The sequence below is a fragment of the Chiloscyllium punctatum genome, chromosome 12 (assembly GCF_047496795.1).
Source record: "Chiloscyllium punctatum isolate Juve2018m chromosome 12, sChiPun1.3, whole genome shotgun sequence".
Taxonomy (NCBI): domain Eukaryota; kingdom Metazoa; phylum Chordata; class Chondrichthyes; order Orectolobiformes; family Hemiscylliidae; genus Chiloscyllium; species Chiloscyllium punctatum.
This window is the reverse complement of record NC_092750.1, coordinates 13626905-13646091: the sequence shown is the minus strand read 5'-3', so window position 1 is coordinate 13646091 and position 19187 is coordinate 13626905. Positions and strand designations below refer to the sequence as shown.

Here is a 19187-nt window from a genome sequence, read left to right as displayed (position 1 = left end):
ATAACAAGAGGGATTGAGTATAGAAGCAAAGAGGTTCTTCTGCAGCTGTACAGGGCCCTGGTGAGACCACACCTGGAGTATTGTGTGCAGTTCTGGACTCCAAATTTGAGGAAAGACATTCTGGCTATTGAGTGAGTGCAGCGTAGGTTCACGAGGTCACTTCCTGGAATGGTGGGACTACCTTACGCTGAAAGACTGGAGTGACTGGGCTTGTATACCCTTGATTTTAGAAGACTAAGAGGGGATCTGATTGAGACATATAAGATTATTAAAGGATTGGACACTCTGGAGGCAGGAAACATGTTTCCGCTGATGAGTGAGTGCCGAACCAGAGGACACAGCTTAAAAATACGGGGTAGACCATTTAGGCCAGAGATGAAGAGAAAATTCTTCACCCAGAGAGTGGTGGCTGTGTGGAATGCTCTGCCCCAGAGGGCAGTGGAGGCCCAGTCTCTGGATGCATTTAAGAAAGAGTTGGATAGAGCTCTCAATGATTGTGGAATCAAGGGTTATGGAGATAAGGCAGGAACAGGATACTGATTAAGGATGATCAGCCATGATCATATTGAATGGTGGTGCAGGCTCGAAGGGAGAATGGCCTACTCCTGCACCTATTGTCTATTGTCTATCCCTGGCCCATTAGCCTCTCTCTATAGCTTAAGCCCTCCAATCCTGGCAACATCCTTGTAAATCTTTTATGAACCCTTGAAAGTTTCACAACATCCTTCCAATAGGACGAAGACCAGAATTGCACACAATTTTCCAAAAGTGGCCTAACCTATGGGAGGAGAATACAATATAGCATAGTAACAGGCCCTTTGGCCCACCAAGCCTGCACTGATTCCTAGTCCTTATTTAGACTCTGATTGTGTACTGGTGAATGTCACTGGAACTGTAATCTAGAAACTCCAGGTTATCAATCAGGGGATGTGAAGTGAACTCCCATCATGGCAGATGTTTAAAGTGAAAATCAGATTTAATGGTGTCCACATTATTACTGTCATTAAAAACTCATCTGACTCACTAATGTCTTTTAGAGATGGGTTTGACCTACCTGTGACTCCAGACATACTGCAAAGTGGTTGTCTCTTAGCTGCCATCTGGGTAACCGTATGCTCACATCTGGTGTGAGACGCCTGGAAATAAATAAACAAAAAAGTTGCCTTCAAGGCTTGGTTACTCTTGGGTCAACTGTTAAAATTTCTTAGTAAGGGAGCGGAGTCAGATTGCCAAATTGTGTTGATCACATTTCTGGAAGTTGATGTCCAACTGCTTTTGTTTCCCCTATCTCTGACACCCACACAGCTAATAAAGAATGTTTATAGAATATCTTATTTTTGAAAAAGGCAAAAACAGCTGGAACACTGAGCTAAAATCTGATCGAGTGTATCCCAGGATGTTGTGGGATGTTGGAAAGGAAATTACAAGGCCTCTTGCAGAAAAGTTTGTATCATCTATAACTATGGGTGAGGTGCTGCATGGCTGGAGAGTGGCTTATGTTGTGCCCTTCTTTAAGAAGGGATTTAAGAAGAAGCTGGGAACTATAGGCCTGTGGGTCTGACTTCGGTGCAAGCTACTGGAAGTGGTTCTGAAAGATAGGATTCATAGGCACATGGAGAGGAAAGAAATGATCAGGGATAATCAGGATCGTTTTGTGCAAGGGAAATTGGGTCTCGCAAATTTGATTGAGTTTTTTGAGGAAGTAACTAAAATGATTGATGAGGACAAAGTGGTAGACTTTGTTTATTTGGACTTAGTAAAGCCTTTGACAAGGCTCTGCATTGCAGTCTAATTAATAAAGTTAGATCACATGGGATTCAGTGTGAACTTGCCAGTTGGAGATGGAGAATGACGGTGGAGGGTTTGTTTTGGACTGGCCGCCTGTGGGCTGTGGGATCAGTGCTGGGTCCAATTTAGTTTGTCATTTATAGAATTAATTTGGATGAGAATATAGAAAGCATGGTTAGTAAGTTTGTGGATGACACCAAAATTTGTTGGCATAGTGGACTGTGAAGAAGGTTAATTTTGATTGAAAGTGAAGATTACAAAAAGATCTTGGTCAACTGAGTCAATGGGCTGACAAATGGCAGCTGGAGTTTACTTCAGATAAATGTGAGTTATTGCAGTTTGGTAAAACAAATAATGGGCAGGACTTAATTGAAAGTAGGGCCTTGGGTAGTGCTGTAGAACAGAGGGTTTCAGGTACATAATCCTTTGAAGTTTGCATCACATTTAGATACGATGGTTAAGAAGGCGTTTCGTACACTTGACTTCATTGCTTAGACCTTAGGAATTGGGAACATTATGTTGAGGTTGTACAAGATGTTGGTGAGGCCTCTTCTGGAGTACTGTGTTCAGTTCTGGTCGCCAGGAAGGATATTATCAATCTGGAGAGGGTTCAGAAGAGATTTACCAGGATGTAGCTGGGTATGGAGGGTTTGAGTTATGAAGAGATGTGGGATAGGCTGAGACTTTTTTCACTGGAGCATAGGAGGTTGAGGGGTGACCTTGGTAAAGTTTATAAAATCATGAAGGGTATATATAAGGTGATTCACAGGTGCCTTTTCCCTTGAATTGGGATTTCAAGCCGAGGAGACATATATTTAAGGTGAGTAGAGAAAAAAAGACATGACGGGCAATTTTTTTACACAGAGAATGATTCGTGTGTGGAATGAATTTTCAAAAAAAAAATTGATTTCCAAACAAAAGTGGGTACTGTTACAACGTTGAAAATACATTTGGATAAGTACATGATTACGAAATATTTGGAGGGATATGGGCCAACCGCAGGCAGGTGGGGCTAGTTTAGTTTGGGATTATGGACAACATGGATTGGTTAGATCAAGGGGTCTGTTTTTGTGCTCTATGACTCTATGACTCTATAACATGCTGGGTATTCTCAGAAGGTCAGGCAGCATCTGTACAGACAAGTGGGGTTTCATTGGAATCCCAATCATTTTAAAGACATTTATTGATAGAGATATAAATTGATTGTGGAGCTCGTGTGGAAAAGTGGTATCGATGCAGATGGCTAACTGATACTCCTACATTGCTGGTTCAAATTGTATGTTGCTGACTCTTCAACAGAAGTTGGTCAAGCAGGGAGAAGTTAAGAGGTGGTTTAAAGCTGGCAAGTGAAATAAAAAAGGGGTATTGGCAGAGAGTTCCAAAGCTTAGGACAGTTGTTAAATGGTATGGTGATATCAGAGATACTTAAGAAGCCAAAACTGGGGGAATGCAGGCGTCTGAAGAGAATTGTTGGGTTGGATGAGATTACAAAGAAAGTAGGAGTGAGGCCACGGATGGATTGAATAAAAGGATCATAATTTTAAAATTAAAACATTACTTGACCAGGAGCCAATGTTTCTCAACAAACACGGTGTGACTGGGGAATGGGGCTTGCTTTAATTTAAGATGCAGAGGGCAAAGATTTGGATGATCACAAGCTTATGGAAGACAGAATGTTTGAGAACCAGCCAGGATCATATTGGAATAGTCAAGTTGAGAAGTAACAAAGGCGTGAATGAGAGTTTCAGCAGCAGAAGGGCTAAGACACGGAAAAGTCAGGGAACTTTATGGAGGTGGAAATAGATGGCTTCAACAAAGGTGAGGTTGGAAGTTCATCTTGGGTTTTGTACATGAAAACAAAGTGACAAAAGAAAATAGGCTCAATCTCAATCCCTCTTTGCCAGGGAGTGGGATGGATCAATGTTTCAGGAAGGAAGCTTGGAAGCTTAGAATGCAGTTGAAAACATTGGTTTCATTCTTCTTCAGTAAATTGGAGGAAAGTTCTCCTCATCCTGGACTGGACATCAAATAATCATTTGACAATTTAGCAACACATCAGGATTCAGGAAAGGAAGAGGTTAGGTAGATTAGATTAGATTACTTACAGTGTGGAAACAGACCCGTCGGCGCAACAAGTCCACACCAACCCGCCAAAGCGCAACCCACCTATACCCCTACATTTACCCCTTACTTAACACTACGGGCAATTTAGCATGGCCAATTCACCTGACCCACACATCTTTGGACTGTGGGAGGAAACCGGAACACCCGGAGGAAACCCACGCAGACACGGGGAGAACGTGCACACTCCACACAGTCAGTCGCCTGAGGCGGGAATTGAACTCGGGTTTCTGGCGCTGTGAGGCAGCAGTGCTAACCACTGTGCCACCATGTCACCCAAAACCAACACCCAGGTAGTGCTGGGTGATTTCAGCGTCCATGTGAAATCTGTATCTTTGGATGACATTATCTTTTGGTTTTGTCCTCATTAAAGTGAGAGATCTTTGTGCCAGAGACTGAAACCATTTTATGCTGTCTTAGAGTCTAGCTCTCGGATTTGTATGTACACACAATTCTCTCCACCACAAAGTGGCCATCTTCAGAGAATCCTGTATACAGAGCAACTCCTGTATCCATGGAATAGTTTTCCGCGGCTAGAGTTACCTGTGGGTTACCACGGCCTTAACATATTATAGGGAACCTTCTGGAACCAGGGGGCTACTGGGAAGGTGAATGACCCATTTTAAAAAATGGGTTCGCTCCTCAGTTTCAGGCTTCCACAGTAGGTCTTGGAATGTAGTCCCCATGGGTACGGGGGGACTACTGTACTCTCTCCCTCACAGCCCATTGGTGGATATACACCAAATGCACTGAGGCAGTTCAAGAAGGCTCAATACCACCTGCTCAAAGGGAAATTAAGGAAGGACAACCAATGATGGCTTCACCAATGACATCCAAAGTCCATGAATGAATTTAAATAAGGGAAGGGGAGCTTATATGTACGTGGATAAGGATGGGGGTTGGGGTTTGAATGACAGAACGGAGTGCCAACACATGCTGCCACAAAGACACTGCAGGACAAGTTGTTTTGTGGCAAATAATTTCTGCGTTAGCAGTGAGATGATGTCAATGGAGCATTTGCCCATTGTGTTGTAAATTTCAGGAGGCAAATTTCACTGCCAATTCTCTCATTGCTCTTGGTGGCAACTTGTCCAGTCTTGGCAACTTATCTGCTTTAAGTTCAGACAGCCTCCTTATCATTTTTAAATCTTTTAACGGTCTAAAATACCTTCTCTTCCACTATGGAATGGCAGCATTTTCTTCAGTGATAAAGACTGATGCAAAGGATTCATTCATAGCCCTGCCTCCTGGTGTTAATCTGAAATTGTTAATACGTTGGCATGATGATGTAAACCACCACTCTGTAAAAACAAGACCTGAACCACGTTTGAGCACTAGTGAACACACTATGGCTGAAGGGGTTAATTAGTTCTGGGTTTTTCAATTTGTTTTGGTTCATTGCGGTGTGTTTGCGTGAATGAAAAACATTGAGTGCCAACCAGTTGTTGTGCTCCTTTTGTTCCACTGTGCTCTGTTTGCAAAGCAGAGATTTCTTGTGGCCCACAGCTTAAGTCTGCTGTTTCAGATCAGCTGAGACACAAGCAGTCGCACAGACTCTTGGCTGCTGGCGTTGACTGCCTTGGCAACCAGAGATGTAACTAATCTGTTGCTCTTCACTGTGAGGATAAAGAGGTTATTTACATTGAGACTAAAGGAGATGGGAATATGGAAAGAGGGAACAAGAGGGGTTAGAATATTGCCTGTCTTACCCTCAAAGAGCTGTAGTTGGCACTCTCAACTTATTAAAATCAAGTGCTGTCTGAGACATAATCATGAAAGTTTTATGAGACGGAAAGAGGCCATTCAGCCCCTCGTGCTTGCTCCATCTCTTCAAATGAGCTTATAACCTGCTTTCCCTATACCCTCACACATCACTTCTGTCCAAATAACCACCCAATGTCCTCTTGAATGTCTCAATTGAGCCTGCGTCCACCACATTTCCAGTGCATCCCATACCCTAACTACTCGCTGGGTGAAAAGGGTTATCCTCACTTCACTCTTGCTTTGTTCATGAATCACTTTAAATGTACACTCTCTTGTTCCTTTTACAAGTGGGAACAGCATAAAGTTTGCAATTCTCTGGTTCGCTGGCACTGAGAAAGATTGGAAAATTATGGCCAGCAAAACTGCAAATTTCACTGCCAATTCTCTCATTGCTCTTGGTGGCAACTTGTCCAGTTCTGGCACCTTATCTGCATTAAGTTCAGACAGCCTCCTTATCATTTTTAAACACTTCAACGGTCTAAAATACATTCTTTTCCACTATGGAATGGCAGCATTTTCTTCATTGATAAAGACCGATGCACAGGATTCAGTTAGCATTTCATTCTGCCTCCTAGTATTAATCTCCTTTTGAGCCTTAATAGGCTCTAGTTTCCTTTGGATATACATATAGACAATTTTAATAAAGTTAATCGTCATTCTCTTCTCATACTTTCTCTTTCCTTCACTTATTTGCTTTTCAATGTTCTATCTGAACTTTCTATGGCCCATTTCTCAATTGTGTTATCCACTTGACATCTGACATATTCACACTTTTACCATGGAGCTCTGTTTTGTTATGTCTTATTGCTGGTATATCAATATAACTTTAAAATACATACTTATGGTAGTATCACTGTAGCACAGTGTGTGACATGAAGTTATAAAAAGTCTCAGACTCCCTCTTACCACAGATCTCTGGGAGCATGACACTCTACTAGGAGCAGACTGCTCTGTGTAACTTATTGATGTTTGTCCAGACATTGATGTGCCTGTGACTGTAATTGCTGATACAGCAAACATTTTTTTTAACCAGCACCACATGAACTAGCATTCTCAATAAACTGTCAAAAAACCATATACCTGAAATACCACAAAATTTACTGTATTATCATGACTTCCGACTAGCTAGTTGGGAGGACGAGTGAGAAGTTGGGAAGTTTTATTTAAGGCAAAGTTGCATTATGATTTAATTGATTAATGCTGTAAATAAAGTATAACAGTGATGCGCATACCTCCTGCATTACATTTTTGTTACTTAGTGTGTGTTTTACATTGATTGTGCGGATCTCTTGATCAACCGGAATATTTGATCAACCAGCACAGTCCTGCTCCCCTAGTTGCCAATTAACAAAAACACTTTGCTGTATATCATAGTTAGCTGTAAAACATATCTGATAGATTCTTCATTACTATATTATCCACTTCCAATGTCTTACGCTACTGGAGATAACATAACTGCTGCATCAGGTAACATATGATCTTGGAGACAAAGCACACAACCCTATGGATTTGTTGCTGTACCATTTCACTTTGTGGGAATATAAATGTAAGGCATATATTCCATATGCAACCTTCTTCCTCTCTCACTTAAAATGCCCATGTCCCTTTCCATCTTCCTACAGTCTACTTTCCCAATTAGGTTTGTATCATTAACAAACCTCAACATGTTAAACTAATCACCAAAAATATTTTCTCATCAGCCTGTTTAGAGATATTATTACACACCTCTGGAGCAGGTGGGACTTGAACCCAGGTCTCCTGGCTTAGAGTTAGGGACATGACTGCTGTACCACAAGAGATGGGGTAAATTCACCCTTAATATTTTTTACTATGTTCTTGCAATCAACCTGTCCACAATGTTATTACACACCTCTGGAGCAGGTTGGACTTGAACCAGTGTCTGCTTACTCAGAAATAGGGACACTACCATTGCACCACAAGGGATCTACTAAACTCACCATTGAAACAATTGATGAAGATTGTAAAGTTGAGTTCTGATCCTTGTGGTTGTGTTGGTTATAAACTTCCAACCTGAAATTGACCTACTTATTCCTATTTATCTATGCATTAACCAGTCGTCAGTCCATGTTAATATATTATTCCCAATCCCGTGAACCATACTGTACACCTGCTACATATGTTAGTCACTCATAAATTTAATAGAAAATTTCGGAGAAACATCTTTATTCAGAAAATGTAGAATTTGCTGTCTCATTGTGTGTTGGCGGCAAGTAGCAAAAATATGCTCTTATTTAAGTCAAAACTAGCTAGATAGTATGTGAGAATGAAATTGAAGATTTACTGAGAGGGTGAGATGAGGTAAAGTGGAGGCAGTTCATGCCAAACATGAATAACGTAATTAACTTCCAATTATTTGTTATTTTTGGTAATTTTTCTCAGATGTGTATTCAAGACTATCTTGAGGCAGTCTGGATACACATTCAGTTAGTTGATTACGAAAGGATATCTTAATAGTTTTGGATCTTTATCTGGTTTTAAAGAAACAGTTCTCGATCACCAGAAGTTTTGAAACAAACAAAAAAATTCCCTTTGTTTTTGAAATTTGGCCTAGCAGTCTCTCCCCCAAACTCAGTGAGTCACTGATTCACATCAATGATGTCTGTTCTTGCACTTATTATTATACCACTGTGTGTGTGTGTGTGTATGACTATGTGTTTATGTGTGTGTGTGTGTGTGTGTGTGTAAATATGTGTGACAGAGTAAGTGTGTGTGCGCGCGTGCATGTCCAGTGAGCTGGGGAACCATCACACTGAGGGGTCGATAGTGAGCTGGTCTCCACCTCAGCAGCTGGCATATTTGAATTTACTTATTTAAATAAATCTAGGCTAAAGGGCTGACAGCAGCAATAGTCAGTATGAGACTGCTGGATTGTCATAAAAACCCATCTGATTCAAACATGGACCAAGACTGTTCTCGTGATGTGTGTGGTCCGTATGTTACTCCAGGTAATATGGTTGACTCTTAATTGATCTCTGACATGGTCCAGAAAACCATTCATTCGTCCATTTAGGGATGGCAAAAATTGCCAATCTTGTCAGCAATGCCTGTGTTTAATTGATAATTTAAATAGCCCTTAGGTCTGTCTTCAATGATGTTCACGGGAATGAGGTAAATGTTTGATCGGTAGCAACACCATTGCTGAACTCATTTTCAGAATGTTTCTTATGAGAAGGGACTCTCACTAATATTGTGCATCCCGTTATCTTAGACATCCCAATGAAACATTGCTGATGTTGTAATGAAAGGGAAAATTGGCACTCAATGTGTGCGCTGTAAGGTGTTACAAACAGCATAAAGGTCTGGCAGATGACCTGCTTAATTGATTTACAAATCACACAACACCAGATTATAGTCCAACACGTTTAATTGGGAGCACACTAGCTTTCGGAGTGACACTCCTTCAATCACCTGATGAAGGAGCGTCGCTCCGAAAGCTAGTGTGCTTCCAATTAAACCTGTTGGACTATAACCTGGTGTGGTGTGGTTTGTAACTTTGTACACCCCAGTCCAACACCGGCATCTCCAAATCATGCTTAATTATTGTGAGAGATGACTCAAGAGAGGACAAATTGGTCATTAGTAGAGAGATACTGCTTATCTGTGAGTAAAGGATGGATTAATTAGTAACTCATCTAAACAATGACATGCCCTACTGGGGTTAATTATACTGTTCTGCAACCTATAGCCTCTTAGGAAAGACCGAAGGTAATGCTGGGTTAACAACTTTGTCATGGTCCTCCTATGGATGAAAGCTACTATTTGCTTCAGCCTATTAAAGGGGACATCAGAGTCCGAGCAGGTGTATCCCTCCAGCTGGGTATTTGTATCTCACGTGGCAATGTTTATGCCTGCTCCCATAAGCTAAGTACTGTATGGACAATCTGTTATTGAAAGATCCAACAGAACATATTTTACAGTTCATTGCCATTTATAAATGTTAAATTCACAGACACAAATTTGTCACTGGAATTTTTCCAGGCCTTGGAATGTAGTGTCAAACTTGAGAGAATATGGTGAGAAGTGAAGAAATGAGATTCTTGATATGGGGAAACAGTAAGTCCAATTTTTCCCTTAAAGTTTCAATAACTAGCTGACCCCAACTAGATTAGATTAGATTAGATTAGTTACAGTGTGGAAACAGGCCCTTCGGCCCAACAAGCCCATACTAACCCGCCGAAGCACAACTCACTCTCCTCCATTAACCCCTTCACCTAACACTATGGGCAAATAAGCAGCAAAGGCTGTATTTCCATTTTCATCTGATTCCTAGCTCATCTCAGCTCATTTATACTCAGCTCATGGTTCTCCTTGATGCTGGAGAGTAACTGAATGGCACCAAATCTGGATTTGATTGTCTGAGTGGTTTCCCGGCAGATGAAGCTCTCTGATGTCTTCTCCGAGCCTCCATGTCAACCTCCAGTCGCCAACAGGACATGGCACACTCCGTGGGCAGGGGACATCTCCATCCTTCATCCACGGAGGTTGGCATCAGCAAAAAGAAACCAGCCTCACCACGTGACCATCGTTGATCTCAGAGAAACTCAGAGGACACCGCAGCATTTTAATACCGACTCCATACATTGTGATGTTCCTTCCAGATTGTTTGTGTGCAGACACATCCCAAGACATGTACAACATGTCATGCTTCAAATGACCTGAATCAAGATGGACTCTGAGATTTGTATACTCTCAAGGCAAGACAAGGTTTGAGCTATAGGGAGAGGCTAGATATTCTGGGATTTTTTTTCCCCCTGGAGCTTTGGAGGCTGAAGGGTGACCTTATAGAGGTTTATAAAATCATGAGGGGCATGGATAGGGTGAACAGTCAAGGTCTTTTCCCTGGGGTAGGGGAGTCCAAAACTAGAGGGCATAGGTTTAGGGTGAGAGGGGAAAGATTTATAATGGACCTGAGGGGCAACTTTTTCACAGAGGGTGGTGCATTTATGGGAAGAGCTGCCAGAGGAAGTAGTAGAAGTGGGTACAATTACAACATTTAAAAGACATTTGGATGGATACATAGATGGGAAAGGTTTAGAAGATAACGGGTCAAACTCAGGCAAATACGACGAGGTCAGTTTAGGAAACCTGGACAGCTTGGATGAGTTGGGCCGTTGGGTCTGTTTCCATGCTATATGACTCTATATGCTATGATGCAGAGATGGTATCATGAGCATTCCTCTTAAAGGTATACTCACACACTAACAGTGAGACGTAGCATACCAGTGTCAGCCCTTGAGCAATATACAATCAATGGGAATTGTTCCTAATACTGAAGTGTGCCAGCTGTGAAAATGATAATTGTCAATTCTGATTAATAGAACAGAAAGATCCTGTCTCCCTGAACCATTTCCCTCTCTTGAACTGAATCTGAAAATTGATAGTAACAAGCTTCACTTTAACCATCAACCTTTAGGGCAGACTAGAGAGATGGACCGTTTCAGGAATAAAGCTCTCAGCACTGGACAAAGTCAAGATCTCAGGTTAGTGCTAAGTCTAGTAAATGTTGACTCAGAAGGTGATGTGCTCTCTGCACCAGTGAGACCAGTTAAATATGATTGGGAGCAAAACCTCTTCTCAAGGTGGATTTTTACAGAAGGTAACTTAGAAATCAGGATCATTGCTTGTACAAATCCCAGTTGCTGCTGATGGTAGCACTTCATACAGGCAGATGAAACACTACAGCTCCAGGGAGCACTTCGGATTTTATTTGTCTTAATAGGAAATTCTTTTTTCCATATCTATTTAAATTAAATTATTAAAAATAATGTTCTGTACAAAATACAGGTAACTAAACACACTGTCAGATTTTTACTTCTGGAATCTTGTATTAGAATTGTGGCATTCATTTAAACTTCACAATGATTTGGTGAATGGCTGTGGTTCTGTCTTTGTCCATTCACAGGTTCCTATATAATCCCTCTTGCCCATGGCAGTGCTTGAAGCACAAATCATTCCTAACATTTTATAGATTTTTCTTTCACAAACACACACACACACACACACTTTGTGCCATGCACCTCCTCTGGATTATATTTCCAATATGTCTGGGACAATTTATTATTAAAGGTATAAGAGAGGGAGAAGGGAGATATTTTTCAGTAAATAGTTCTGTATGTGTGTGTATGAATGGGCGCATGGGGTGTATGCATGTGTACATGTGATTGTGTACAGATGTTCTTTTAACCTTTGATTATTTTTATGTCCCTGACATGTACAAAGCCTAGCTAATGTAGTTTCAGCTTTGTTTAGTGTCAGCCATAGTTTAATCGGTAGCTTTCTAACCTCGAAGTCAGCAGGTTGTTCCATTTCACAAAAATGAGCACAAAAATCAAGGCTGATACTTCAGTGCAGTAAAAAGCGAGTGCTGCTTTGTAGTGTTGGAGCTGCAATCTCTCAGGTGAGCCATTATACAGAGGAAATGCTTCAGGGATGTCCTCAAGGCCTCACTAGTTATGTGCGGCATTCGCACAGACACCTGGGAATCCACTGTCTGAAGTGGAGGAGAATATCCAGGAAGGTGTTGAGTTCCTTGAGACTTGCCAATGGGAAGAAGTGGAAGCTGGGGGAAAACAGTGCAAGGAGCTCATTGTCACACAATGCCCCACCCACACCTTCCCATGACCACCTTTTGCCTCAAGTATAACAGAGTCTGAGGGGGAAGCCATATCAGACTGTACAGCTGCCTATGGACTCACCCTGAGAGTGGAAGAGAGTCATTCTTGTCTGTGAGGGACCGCCAATAATGGTGGTGATGAATGATATATCAAAGTCTCTCCTGTCCCTCTCAAGCTGGTATCGAAGATCCTATGCCACTAGTTTGGAGTAGAACAGGAGTCCTTACCAATATTTATCCTTCAATCAACCTTTAGAGAAGGAGGTGATGGTCAAGACTCTTAATCCAGATATTCAGCTAATGTTCTGGAGATGTGGATCTGGATCCTGCTATGGCAGATGGTGGAATTTGAATTCAATAAAAAAATTATGGAATTAAGAAACTACTGATGACCATGAAACTGTTGCTGATTGCTGGAAAAACCCATCTGGTTCACTAATGTTCTTTAGAGAAGGGAACTGCCATCCTCACCTAGTCTGGCCGACAAGTGACCCCAGACCCACAGCTGATTCTCAACTGCCTTCTGAAATGGCCAAGCAAGCTATACAGTTTGAGAGCAGCTTGGGGTGGGCATTAAATGCTGGCCAGCCAGTGAAGCTTATGTCCCATGAGTGAATAAAAGGAAAATCATTAAGAAGTAGATTGCCATGTTGTTTGTGGAACCTGTAGTGTGCAACATTAATTCCAACATTGCAATTGTCAATGCATGCAAAAAAAAACCCATTTCATTGGAACTTTGGAGTGACCTGAGGACGTGAAATGTGCAAAACTCCTCTTCTTCTAGTTATCTGGATTGTACTAATGACTTCTTAAAAATTATACTTTTTTCAGATTGACTGAGAAATTGCCTGAATTTTCCAGACCAAAGGTAGGAATTGGGAACATTATGACCAGGAATCTATGTGATATGTGCGTTTATTTATCTACAGTAACAGCTGTCCAGTTGATATGAACAGTTTTGGTTTCACATTTATACAGAGTGTCACGTAACTTTGATACAAAATGATCAAATTTAAGTCTTATGAAAACATTGAAGATGTTAATATAGCAAGTAGTTAAATGAGTGATTGGGTTTAATTGCCTGGTGATATCATAGAATCCCTGGAAACAGGCCACTTGGCCCATCAGGTCCACACCAACCCCTTGAAGAGCACCCCACTGACGTCCACTCCATCCCTGCATTCCCCATGGCTAACCCACCTAGCCTGCACATCCCTGGACATTATGGGCAACGTAGCATGGCCAATCCACCTAATCTACAGATCTTTGGATAGTGGGAGGAAACCGGAGCACCTGGAGGAAACCCATGCAGACACGAGGAGAATGTGCAAACTCCTTACAGACAGTTACCTGAGGCTGGAATTGACCATGACCCCTGGCGCTGTGAGGCAGCAGTGTTAACCACTGAGTCGCTGTACTGCCCATATATAATGGTAAGCAGATGGGACTGGTCTATGGAGGGCACTAAGTCTTGGCCTATGTGGCCTTTGAGTCAGGCGGTTCAAGTCCCTCTTACTCCAGAGGCATGTGAATCTCTGTTTAGAAAACAATATAGGACTGAGTATTCCTCTGGTGGGCAGTGCTTGTCAACTGTTAGTTTAATGCAAGACATGAGCGATTTGGTAGTGGTTTAATGAAAGAAACTTTCCCCTTGCCGGCCTGCTCCTGTGTCTGGCCAAAGGGGTCATCAACACATCCAGGTCAGTGTGACAGAAGGAGTCATAGGTCCCAACTGCGTTCCACTCTTTCGTAGCTATGTTCGTGCTTGAGTGCTCTTGAAGGGGGAGCACATGGTCTCCATCAGCATTCTTGATGCTTTTAGAGAGGTAGACCCCACGGCAGGGTGGAGTACATTCTCTCTTCTTCAAACTCCATTTTCATTTAGCTCCTTCCATTTTCTGTGCCCTTGCTTCACCTTTGTAATTAGGATGCTCTTCGGAGGGTCAGTCTAAACTCGATGGTCGGAAGGGATTTAATAATTCTTACAGTGTCCCGGTGCACAAAGTTTGTAATTTGTTGTGAGTTTAAATAAGTAAATGAGTAATTTGGTGATGAAATTTTGAAAAATAACAGACTGAATATTTCATAAAATCTATTCATAAAGAAAGGCACCTTGGTTTCTGTCTCACTGACCTTGGCTTGAATTCTAAATGGCAGGAGGTCAGCAAGCCATGTGAAACAAAGAATTAAAAAGCCATCTAATTCTGGTTGTTGATTGGCTGAGTAGCCCAGAGGGCTGGACAAATGATAGACAAGGTGCAAGTTCCAATTGCACCACAGCAGCAAGGTTCATCCAATAAATTAGGAATGAAAATCTGGGTCTGAATGTTTGCCTTTGGGAAACTGCTTCCAGATCCCAAACCTGCCTCTGGGATGGTTGAGGACATAAAAGGGGAGGGGAATAGTTACTGGTAGGGATTTTAACTGGGATGCACTCTGTATTGGCAAGGCGACAAGGCTGTGAGTTCTCGAAACTGTCAGACCAGAGACATCCGGCTTCAGTCATTTGGAAATTCATGGAGATGGTGTTTCATCCCGCCTCCCTTAAGATAGTCAGCACTGGGAAATGTGTAAGTTGGTCAGTGTTGTTCGATTTGGGTCCTGAAAACCCTGCCTTGGTTTGTTTTTTTAATAATCATTCATGAAATGAGGGCATCACTGGCTAGGCCAACATTTATTGTCCATAGGGCAGCTAAGAGCTACCCACGTTGATCTGGGTCTGGAGTCATATATAGGCCAGACCAGGTAAGGATGGATATTAGTGAACCTAGGTTTCTCCCAGCAATTGGCAATGGTCGTCATTAGACTCTTAATTCCACATTTTCATTGATTTCAAATTCCACCATCTGCCCTGGTGGGATTCGAGCCCAGATCCCTGGGACATTACCTGGGTCTCTGGATTAATAGTCTAGCAATAACACCACTAGCCCATCACCGCCCCAGAGATGGTGAATCCTAATCAGCTGAATCTTGAGGTTTTTTTTAGATCAGGTGTCAGTTTTGCCCAGTTTCAAGGAGGCTTTCTCTCTGAGTTTCCTCGTGGTGCCTCATCGAATATTAACCATTTACCCAGCCCCTATGGTGCTCCACTTCCCTGACCCTAGTCCTATTCTACCACTCACCGTACCTGGGACAGCTCGCTGCTGCCGGGATATTCCAGAATAGACTGGCATCCCTGGTGCCAGCACCATCTTTAGGAGGTCATTGTGCAACACGGACAAATTTTAGATTAGATTAGATCCCTACAGTGTGGAAACAGGTCCTTCCACCCAGCAAGTCCACACTGTCCCTCTGAAGAGTAACCCACCCAGACCCACTCCCCATATTTACCCCTGACTCCTGCACCTAACTCTATGGGCAATTTAGCATTGCCAAGTCACCTAACCTGCACATCTTTGGACAGTGGGAGGAAACTGGAGCACCCGGAGGAAACTCACGTAGACACAGGGAGAATGTGCAAACTCCACATAGACAGTCACCTGAGGCTGGAACTGAACCCAGGTCCCTGGCACTGTGAGGCAGTAGTGCTAACCACTGAGCCACCATGCCACCCATGTGGTCAATCTGAAGCTGTGCTGGGCTTTTTGAATGTGCCAGGACCCCCGACTGAAAGTTATTTCACTCGGTGTGACTGAGGATTGCTAACAACCATGACGAGCTTCCTAGCTTTTTGTTTATGCTGAACAGCAAGGCCTGTGGTACAGTGATCCTAGACTGACTGGCTGAGGGGCAAGGTGCAAATAGACATGGTGACAATGTATGACAGAGTCACTGAGCATCCATGTAGGCTTAAAGTCTGCACCCGCAGAGCAAGTAAACAGATCGGACATACAGCCTGGTCCAGTCCAGGAGCTGGACGTACATCTCTGAGCACACAGTCACTTTTGTCTAGTTGATTTTAACCTCACCACGAAGCCTCTTCCAAGGATACCTATCTTGAAGAAGTTCTCCTCATCTCTCTACAAGTATCTCAGTGAGTATCTCTCTCACTGCAACCTCCAGGCTATCTCCTCTGCCCTGAAGCGCTTCAGCTACGTCCTGAAGCAGACTTGCTACCACAACCACATCCCCTTCCTCAGTGCCTGCCTATGGAACCGATGGATCCCACATGGACTCCAGACTACCTTCAGACCATCACAATTTGGATCTGAACAGGACAACCAGTACCGACTACAAACTCAAAACCTCCAGGAACTGTTCTCCTTCTGGATCCTCCACTCCACACTTGACATGCAGGTCCTGGGCCTCCTCCAATGCCACTCCCTAACCACCTGATACCTGGAGGAAGAACGCATCATCAGCCTTGGAGCCCTCCAACCCCACGGCATCAATGTGGATTTCACCAGTTTCCTCATTCCCATCCCCCCACCTTATCCCAGACCCAACCTTCCAACTTGGCACCACCCACATGACCTGTCCTCCTATCCATCTTCTTTCCCACCTATCCACTCCACCCTCCTCTCTGACCTATCATCATTACCCCCACCTCCATCCACCTATCACATTCTCAGCCATCTCCCCACCCCACCCAGCTCCACCCCCCTCCCATTTATCTCTCCACCCCTAAGGCTCCCAGCCTCATTCCTGATGAAGGGTTTTTGCTCGAAACATCGACTCTCCTGCTCCTCAAATGCTGCCAGACCAGTTGTACTTTTCCACCACTGCACTCTCGACTCTAATCTCCAGCATCTGCAGTCCTCGCTTTCGCCTCATTGATTTTAATCTCACTGTGAAGCCTCTTCCAAGGATGCCTACCTTGAAGAAGAACATCTCTGAGCACACAGTGTCCCTGCTGCAGCATTACAATGAAAGTTACTGTTATACCCTATGGTACGGCACAGAGGTGCAGAAGTGTACTGTAAATAGATCAGAGATGTGCCAGGGAGGTTGACATGTATTAAATTTGATTTTCTGTGAATATGGGTTTATCTATCTAGTAGAAAGTGAGGACTGCAGATGCTGGAAATCAGAGACAAAATGTATGGTGCTGGAAATATGGTGTGTGGTGCTAGGTGGGTGACACAGTGGTTAGCACTGCTGCCTCACATCGCCGGAGATCCGGGTTCAATTCCTGACTCAGGCGACTGACTGTGTGGAGTTTGCACGTTCTCCCCGTGTCTGCGTGGTTTTCCTCTGGGTGCTCCGGTTTCCTCCCACAGTCCAAAGACCTGCAGGTCAGGTGAATTGGCCATGCTAAATTGCCCATGGTGTTAGGTAAGGGGTAAATGTAGGGGTAGGGGTGGTCAGTGTGGACTTGTTGGGCCGAAGGGCCTGTTTCCACACTGTAATGTAATCTAAAATCTAAAAAGCACAGCTGGTCAGGCAGCATTGAGGAGCAGGAGAGTTGATGTTTCAAGCAGCTAGTGCCCATGGAGTGTGCCTGAGATATTGGTGCCTGGTATCCAACATGGCGCTCCTTTGGAGCAAGTAGCAAGTGGAAGTTCTCGCGTACCAGCTCTGACTTCCAGCTGACCAACTCACCCAATGTAGGACAGAAAGCTGCATTTTAATGAGGCAAGCTTTGCAGTTCATAAAGTGATTTAACAGGCCATAATCTGTTTTAACTGACAACTGGCCCTGCCTATTGGAAATCTCATCTCAAAATCCAGAATCTCGTCCTCACTTTCCTGAACACTGGTTGAACAGTAGGGTTTGGGGCCTGGCTTTGCCATTCCTCTCCCTTGTAAATTTGCTATTTCTCTGCATAAGGCTGTTAATGTTAATTGTTTTGTAAACTGTATTTTTTAATTTAAAAACAATAAACAGGGAAAAGAAAATCCAGAACCTAATTTAAAAATGCATTGAGATGCTTCTAGTGTAAAGAATGGCCTCAATGGATCTCTCCAGTGATCCTGCCAAACTTTTCGCCAGAGCCCACGACATTTGTGCTGCTCAGTGAAAATACTGGTTTATTGTCAAAAACAGTATGGTTTTCTCCTGTCTCTGGCATGGAAGGGTTGGACCGAAGGGTCTGTTTTTATTCTGGAAAACAGTGAGGACTACAGGTGCTGGAGATCAGAGTTGGGAGTGTGTTGTTGGAAAAGCACAGCAGGTCAGACAGCACCCGGGGAGCAGGAAAATCGATGTTTCAGGCCGGAGCCCTTCATCAGGAACTGTTTCTATGCTGTTAAAAATCACACGACACCAGGTTATAGTCCAACAGGTTTAATTGGAAGCACACTAGCTTTCGGAGCGATGATCCTTCATCAGGTGGTAGTGGAGGGCTCAATCCTAACACACAGAATTTATAGCAAAAATGTACAATATGATGTAACTGAAATTATACATTGAAAAATTGATTGTCTGTTAAGCCTTTCATCTGTTAGAATACCATAATAGTTTCACTTCTTTCACGTGTAAATGACAAAAACCTTTTGTTTAAAGTTGCATTCTCGGATTACAGCAAACAGTTAACATGAACAGCAGTTTACAAGAAACAGCAGTTTACAGGGGAGAGGGGCAGGGACAAGTCAGACCCCAAACCCCAAACCCCACTGTTCAACCAGTTTTCAGGGAAATGAGGACAAACCTCAAATCCCACTTTCAGTCATCGTGTAACAGTAACAAATACGTACAAGACAGTGCATAGAATACAGACCTGCCCCCAGCAACCCAGCAAAGGTCTGGCCTCTATGAGGTGCTGGAATAATTTGGACTTATAACTGCCCTCTTAACAAATCACTTGGTTTTTGCCAAAATTGCTCCACTTGATGATGACTCACCATCGTCTCTCTCAAATAGACGATCAGTGCACAGACTTTATTAATGACACCGACAAACCCCGTGAATTAAACAAACACGGAGCCAACTCGATCCTTTAGAAATTAAAATACCTATTTTCTGATGTTTAAAGCTACAAATCAACACTTTCTCTTTGTTT

General features: G+C 43.0%; 1 protein-coding gene across 1 annotated transcript in view; it reads left to right on the top strand.

Moving 5' to 3' along the window:
- Positions 1-13152: 13152 nt before the first annotated feature.
- LOC140483603 (semaphorin-3A-like) overlaps positions 13153-19187 on the top strand; it is a 413310-nt gene continuing 407275 nt past the window's right edge. Inside the window, exon 1 of the mRNA XM_072581862.1 lies at positions 13153-13175. The gene's annotated coding sequence lies outside the window, so the exon portion shown is untranslated. The remainder of the gene's footprint in view (positions 13176-19187) is intronic.